The sequence below is a fragment of the Balaenoptera musculus genome, chromosome 7 (assembly GCF_009873245.2).
Source record: "Balaenoptera musculus isolate JJ_BM4_2016_0621 chromosome 7, mBalMus1.pri.v3, whole genome shotgun sequence".
Classification (NCBI taxonomy): domain Eukaryota; kingdom Metazoa; phylum Chordata; class Mammalia; order Artiodactyla; family Balaenopteridae; genus Balaenoptera; species Balaenoptera musculus.
In genome coordinates, this window is record NC_045791.1 from 20,730,228 (window position 1) to 20,737,595 (window position 7,368).

General features: G+C 43.9%; 1 non-coding gene across 1 annotated transcript; it reads right to left on the minus strand.

Annotated features, from left to right (window-relative positions):
• Positions 1-976: 976 nt before the first annotated feature.
• LOC118898606 lies at positions 977-1,108 on the minus strand. Its single transcript, XR_005020752.1, has one exon.
• Positions 1,109-7,368: the final 6,260 nt, after the last annotated feature.

Genomic DNA, 7,368 nt, shown 5'->3' on the forward strand with positions numbered 1-7,368 from the left:
CATATATAAGGGTCTTGCTTTTGTATCCATTCAGCCAGTCCGTGTCTTTTGGTTGGAGCATTTAATCCATTTACATTCAAGGTGATTATTGATATGTATGTTCCTATGACCATTTTCTTAATTGATTTGGGTTTGTTTTTGTGGGTCTTTTTCTTATCTTGTATTTCCTGCCTAGAGAAGTTCCTTTAGCATTTGTTGTAAAGCTGGTTTGGTGGTGCTGAATTCTCATAGCTTTTGCTTGTCTGTAAAGCTTTTGATGTCTTCATCGAATCTGAATGAGATCCTTGCTGGGTAGAGTAATCTTGGTTGTAGGTTTTTCCCTTTCATCATTTTAAATATGTCCTGCTACTCCCTTCTGGATTGCAGAGTTTCTGCTGAAAGATCAGCTGTTAACTTTATGGGGATTCCCTTTTATGTTATTTGTTGCTTTTCCCTTGCTTTTTTTTTTTTTTTTTTCCGGAGTTCCACAGAAAGTGGTTTGTTGCTTTTAGAACAAAATAAGATGCTCTCAGAACTTTTTTTGGTGAAGAAAATACTTTTAAAACCCTAAACCTTTTTAGAACTTTTCTAAAACACTTTTTGTCAGTTGATAAAGTAGGCACTTCAATATAGAAAACCCTCCAGAAACAAGTGCCTGGGCTGGATGGCACAGCTCACAACTGTGTGGTCCTGAGCTGCCCCACTGGACGCGGCCGCCTGCTCAGAAGCGGGGCTTGCACTTGCGGCTGGTGTACTGAGTGTCAGGTCAGACCTCCTTGCCCTGCCGCCGGCGGCGCTCCTTCTTCTCCAGCACCCACTTTCGGCTCTTCCTCACCACACCCCGCCTCGCCATCCTGTATGGGACCCTGCCTGTGGGGCAGGCGGGGGCTGAGCTACTTTTGGGGCTCACAAGAGCCGATCCAAGGAAAGCAGGCCCTCGTCTGGCTGTGAGGCCAGCACACTTGGTACAGACCAAGTTGGGGCTCCTAGCAACTACAGGTGTCTGAGGCAGGAAAACAAGGCTGCCCCACTCATGGCAGCCCTGACAGTGATCCTTAAGGGGTGATCTTGGCCTCCAGTCCTGGCTGAGGAGAATAGGGACCTCCCTCAGCTCTATGGGAGAGAGGCCCGCTGTTTTTAATATTGTTTCTTTGTATTTAATTTTTGATAGTTTAATTAGTATGTGTCTCGGCATGTTTCTCTTTGGTTTTATCCTGTATGGGACTCTCTGTCCTTCGTGGACTTGATTGGCTATTTCCTTCTCCATGTTAGGGAAGTTTTTGACTATAATCTCTTCAAATATTTTCTCAGTCCCTTTCTTTTTCTCTTCTTCTTCTGGGACCCCTATAATTCGAATGTTGGGGCATTTAATGTTGTCCCAGATATCTCTGAGACTGTCCTCAATTCTTTTCATTCTTTTTTCTTTATTCTTCTCTGTGGTGGTTATCACTATTTTATCTTCCAGGTCATTTTTCCTTTCTTCTGCCTCCGTTATTCTGTTATTGATTCCTTCTAGAGTATTTTTAATTTCAGTTATTGTGTTGTCCATCACTGTTTGTTTGTTCTTTAGTTCTTCTAGATCCTTGTTAAATGTTTCTTGTATTTTCTCCCTTCTGTTTCCAAGATTTTGGATCATCTTTACTATCATCACTCTGAATTCTTTTTCAGGTAGGTTGCCTATTTCATCTTCATTTATTTGGTCTTTTAGGTTTTTACCTTGCTGCTTCATCTGTAACATATTTTTTTTGTCGTTTCTTTTTTTTTTTTTTTTTTGATGGGTGGGGCTGTATTCCTTTCTTACTGGTTGTTTGGCCTGAGGTGTCCAGCACTGGAGTTTGCAGGCAGTTGGATAGAGCTGGGTCTTGGTACCGAGATGAGGACCTCTGGGAGGCCTTACCCTGATTAATATTCCCTGGGGTCTGAGGTTCTCTGTTAGTCCAGTGGTTTGGACTCGGAACTCCCACCACAAGAGCTCAGGCCTGACCTCCAGCCTGGGAACCAAGATCCTGCAAGCCACGTGGTGGGGCAAAAAAAAAAAAAAAAGCAGTACAATAACAAAGAATAAAAAACAAAAGAAAATTAGAAAGATTAAAAATATATTAGGAAAAAATATATATAGCTGAAACAACTGCAGTAAGGTAAAACAAAACCACAACAGAAAAATGGAAAAAAAAAGGGGGGGGGGACAAGCCAAAAGGAGCAGAACAATAACAAAGTATAAAGAATAAAATAAAATTAGAGGGCTTCCCTGGTGGCACAGTGGTTGAGAATCTGCCTGCTAATGCAGGGGACACGGGTTCGAGCCCAGGTCTGGGAAGATCCCACATGCCACGGAGCAACTAGGCCAGTGAGCCACAACTACTGAGCCTGTGTGTCTGGAGCCTGTGCTCCACAACAAGAGAGACCACGATAGTGAGAGGCCCACGCACCGCGATGAAGAGTGGCCCCCACTTGCCGCAGCTGGAGGAAGCCCTCACACAGAAACGAAGACCCAACACAGCCAAAAATTTTAAAAATAAATAAATAATTAATTAATTAAAAAATAAAATAAAATAAAAAATAAAATTAGAAAAATAAAAGATTTACTAGAAAAAATAAAAATGTAAATGTATGAACAACAAGGTAAAACAGAACCCCAATCAATCTAAAAGGGGAAAAAAGAAAAAAGAAAAACAGGGCTTCCCTGGTGGCGCAGTGGTTAAGAATTCACCTGCCAATGCAGGGGACACGTGTTCGAGCCCTGGTCTGGGAAGATCCCATGTGCTTCGGAGTAACTAATCCTGTGTGCCACAACTACTGAGCCTGTGCTCTGGAGCCTGCGAGCCACAACTACTGAAGTCTGAGTGCCTAGAGCCTGTGCTCTGCAACAAAAGAAGCCATCACAATGAGAAGCCTGCACACCGCAATGAAGAGTAGCCCCCCTGTTCACCCCAATTAGAGAAAGCCCACGTGCAGCAATGAAGACACAACACAGCCAAAAATAAATAAATAAAATAAATTTATAAAAAAGAAAAAAAACAAACCTTGACTATGGGGGGCAGAGTTTAGGCAGAGGTGGAACTTATGCAGGGGCGGGGTTTAGGGTGGGTTAGGGTTACGGGCGGGACCTAAGCAGGGGGTGTGACATTTGAGCGTGGTTCGGAGCCTAGGCTCAGGACCCAGAAAAGGCCTTGGGGGAAGGACCTCTGCTTAGGACCCACCCAGAAGCGGAGAAGCAACACGTTCAAGGGGCTGCCTGCAGAGTGTGGGACTCTGGAGTTTGGTGGTAAGGCCCTGGGTGAGGGTGTGTGGGTGGGCTTTAGGCCCAGCACAGTTGGAGGGGGTCTCAGAGGGGGTCTCCGAGTGTAGAGGTGGGGCCCTGGTTGGGGGTCTAGGGGCGGGGCTTGGGCTCTGCATGGCAGGAGGGAGACTCTGAGGGCAGAGGATTAGGCCTGGGAGCCCAACCAGCTCCCAGGTGCCTAAGTGGACAGGGAAAGCACTGGCCACATTCTCTTCCATTCCTCCATGTCCCGTCATGTCTCCCCCGGGTCTCCCCCGTTCCCGCTGGACCCCTAACCGTAGGTGGGTCCCACTGGTTGTAGGAACTCCTCCCTCCTCCAGCCACTCCTCAGGGTTGCCAGTCCTATAGGTCTGGCCTTTATTTTTTCTCCCCCTTCCCTCCCTCCCACTCCCTCAGGATCCACGTGGCTGGAGGGGGCCTAGGTGAGCAGAGGATCAGGCCTGGGATCTCAGCAGTCTCCCAGGGCCCAAGAGGGCAGGGGAAACCTGGTCACTCTCCCTTTTGATCCTCTGCCCTCCCAATGGTCGTCCAATTTCCCCCTTCAGACATGGGATCCCTTCCCCTCCCCCAGCCACCCCTCAGGGGCGCCAGTCCCGTCCCACCTCCACTTCTCTTCCCCCCTCACTCCTCCCCATGCCCCACATCCTACCTGGTCGCTGGGGGTTCCTCCTGTCCCCTTAGGTGTCCGTGGTACCCCACCAGTGCCTGGTAGGTGCCCTAGTTGTGCGGAGATGAGAATTCCTCATCCTCCTAGTCCGCCATCTTGACTCCTCTCTGCCAGGCTCATTCTAAGTCCATTACATTTATTTAGTCCTTATAGCACTCTTATAAGGTATGGGTATTATTATTATCCCCATTTTATAAACGAGGAAATGAAGGCACAGAGAGGTTAAGGAAGTTGCCTAGCACCACATGACTGGCATGTGGAGGAGGCAGCAAACATTTTGGAGAGGTATGGTATTGAAGATTGGATTTTATTTTCTTGCCCAACTCTGTAACATAGTATCAGATGATTTTAGGAAAGGTACCAGCTCTTTCATTCAATCTATTTCCTAATCTTTGAATTTAGAGCTCAAAGCAGCAATAAAATTGAAAAGGGAAAATTTAGTGATATGGAGGGAAATGGCCACAGAAAACTCAAAGATATCTTAAAGGACATCTATTTTAGTGTTTAGAGAGGGAGTGTTTTGCATATCAGTTGCCAGCGAATGTTTTTAAGAACTTGAAAACGTTTGGTTCTCCTAGATGTCCCCAATGGCCCCTTTCTTGTCCTGTTTTATATTTCACTACCCATTAAGAAAGTGTATCTTGGGCGCTGTTCTACCACAGCTGCCTCACTGCCCAGTTATCTTAAATTCTGATCTAGTGGTTTTGGAATCAGTGAAGTTGTTTGTTTATTGAAACATTTCAAAATTAAAGAAAACTTGTAAGAACTTTACAAAGAACTTTTCTTTTCCTGGACCATTGAGAGGAAGTCCCATTGCCCCTGAATACTTTTTTTTTCTATAAACAAGGATATTCTCCTCATCAGTGGCTCTCAAAGTGGAGTCTATAAATCAATAGCATCAGCCACTCCTAATAACTTGTTAGTGATGCAAATTCTTGAGCCCCACCCCAGACCTCCTGAATCAGAAATTCTGAGGTGGAGTCCAGATATCTGTATCTTAACAAGTCTTTAAGATGGTTCTGATGAACACTCAAGATTACATGTCAGGTATTCTGTAGAGTATCCTGTATTACCTCACCACAACCATACAAGTCAGGTACAGGAAATTAATACTGATACATTACTACCATTTACTCCTCACAATCAATTTACATTCTGCCAATTTCCCTAATTTTCACATTCTTTACAGCCAAAGAATGACACTCAGATGCTCCCATTGCATTTATTTGTCATGTTTCTCTAAAATATCCTTCAGTTCTTAATATTTCTGGGATTTTCATAACCTTGACACCTTTGAAGATGACTGGCCAGTTATTTTGTAGACTGCTCCTCAATTTGCATTTGTCTGATGTTTCTTCATGATTTGATTCAGGTTGTGGACCCTTGTCAGAAATATCACAGATGTGATGCTGAGTTTTTCTCATTGCATCCCGTTGGGTGGTACACAATTTCAATTTGTTCTCTATCTGATGATGTTTACTTTAGTTACTTGGTTAAGGTGATGTCCATTAGACATTTCCACTGTAAAGTTACTTTTTTCTTTATAATTAATAAGTATTTAGTTGACAGAAACTTTGAGAGTATATAAATTCACTGTTTCTTATCAAACTTTTCATTTATTTATTTGTTTGTTTTTTCACCTATCCATTCATCCATCCATTTGTATGGGTATGGGTCTCATGGATTCCTATTTTATTAATGGGTTATATTCTTTACTATCATTATGATGCTCACATTGTCTCAGAGTGGGCCAGTGGAAGCCCTTTCAAGGTTGCTTGTGTGTTCTTTTGACATGTCCTCGTCATCTGTTGAGCTCTTCCATGTTTCCTGGTACAACAAGATGTTCCAGGCTCATCTTATATTTTCTTTGCCCTGGCTCTGGAATCAGCTATTTCTCTAAGGAGCTCTAGTTTCTCTTCTTTTCTTTTTTAGTGGTAAATGGTATTTAAAAATCAAGATCTGGGTACTAGGTGTGCTCATTACTCCTGGGGTGTAACTGCTTCCAGACCCACTCAGTGGACAGAGCTAGGGACTGTATGTGTGCATGTGTGGGTATACACATTCAAATCTACATTTGTTTCAACATTTAGCTATACATATTGAAAACCATGAGTTCACCGTGATATCTCCAATTCCAGTCCAACACCACAGAGTTTATTCTAGTTTTCTCCCTTTTTGTATTTGTAGTTCCCTGCTTTAACAGTGTGGAATCTGATTCCTACTCTCTTATGTATTCCTACTATTTTATGTATTTGATCAACTTCTCTGTCTATGGAACCAGTTTCCCATCACCACTGCTGTCCCACTCCCTTTGTGGACACCCTCCCCATCCCATTTGGTCTCTGACACCCATGCTGGCACCTGCCACTGCTCTGGTCTGCACAGATGCCTCTCACTCCACTAGATTCAGATATCCCATGAAGCCCACTTTCCTACACAGATGACCTCCTTACCCTGCTCAGACTTTGACACTTTGTGCTGGGCTGCCCCTCTCATGCACCCATGGATGATGTCCTCACCCAGCTGTGGCTCTGATACTCTGCACCACTGCCCTCCTTGCCCCACTCAGGCTCCAAAATCACACGCTGGGCTGGGCCACCAACCCTTCTTCTCTTGTGAATGCCTTACTCACTGCACTTGGGCTCCAACCAACCATCTTGGACTGTTCCCCTTCGTCCCCAACTCCATCCCACCCACCCCCGACATGGGCATGCTTCCCTCACCTTGGTAAGATTCCAACACCCCACTCTGGGCCACTTAAAATTCCTCCACCATCCAGGCCTTTGGATTGAATTGTTCAGGAAGGAATAGGAAGAAGAAGAGGAAGAAGAAAATGCACTGAGGTTTTAGTGTACTTTAAAAATCAACTTATTTATTCACAAGACCAGTAGATTTACTTTTAGCAATTGTTTAAGGATACAAAGCCATTTCCATTTTTATCATAAAGCTTATGAAACATATATTGTCCTAAAATAATGTGTTTATTATATATATCAGGTTCCTAGAGGCATTCCAAATGTTTTTTTCTGCTCAGGGGAAAGTTGACTAGTATGGTAGGATTGAAGCATTTTTTCTTGGTTCTCTGAGAACCCTTGATATCCACACAATATCATTACCTTGTTACTTTTGTTGTTCATGTCATAGTTGGATTATATCTGTGCCTTTCCTGCATGTTTTTCATCTTCACTAGATGCACTAATGTCTCTGATTCATATCCTGAGGGCTTTTCCCTTCTTTAGTGCTCAGATCTGTGGGCTTGGGTCACTGCTTCAGAGACAGCATCTAAGAGCCTAAGATGCAAAGAAAGAAGCTGCTTGTAAAAGTGTCAGATGAAAGAGTCAGATGCAAGATTTGGAAGCAAGCTTGCTGAATGAATTTTCCTGTTTCTATAAACTATACATGACTGAAATGGGGGAGGAGGGGGAGGAATTTGAAGGACTGA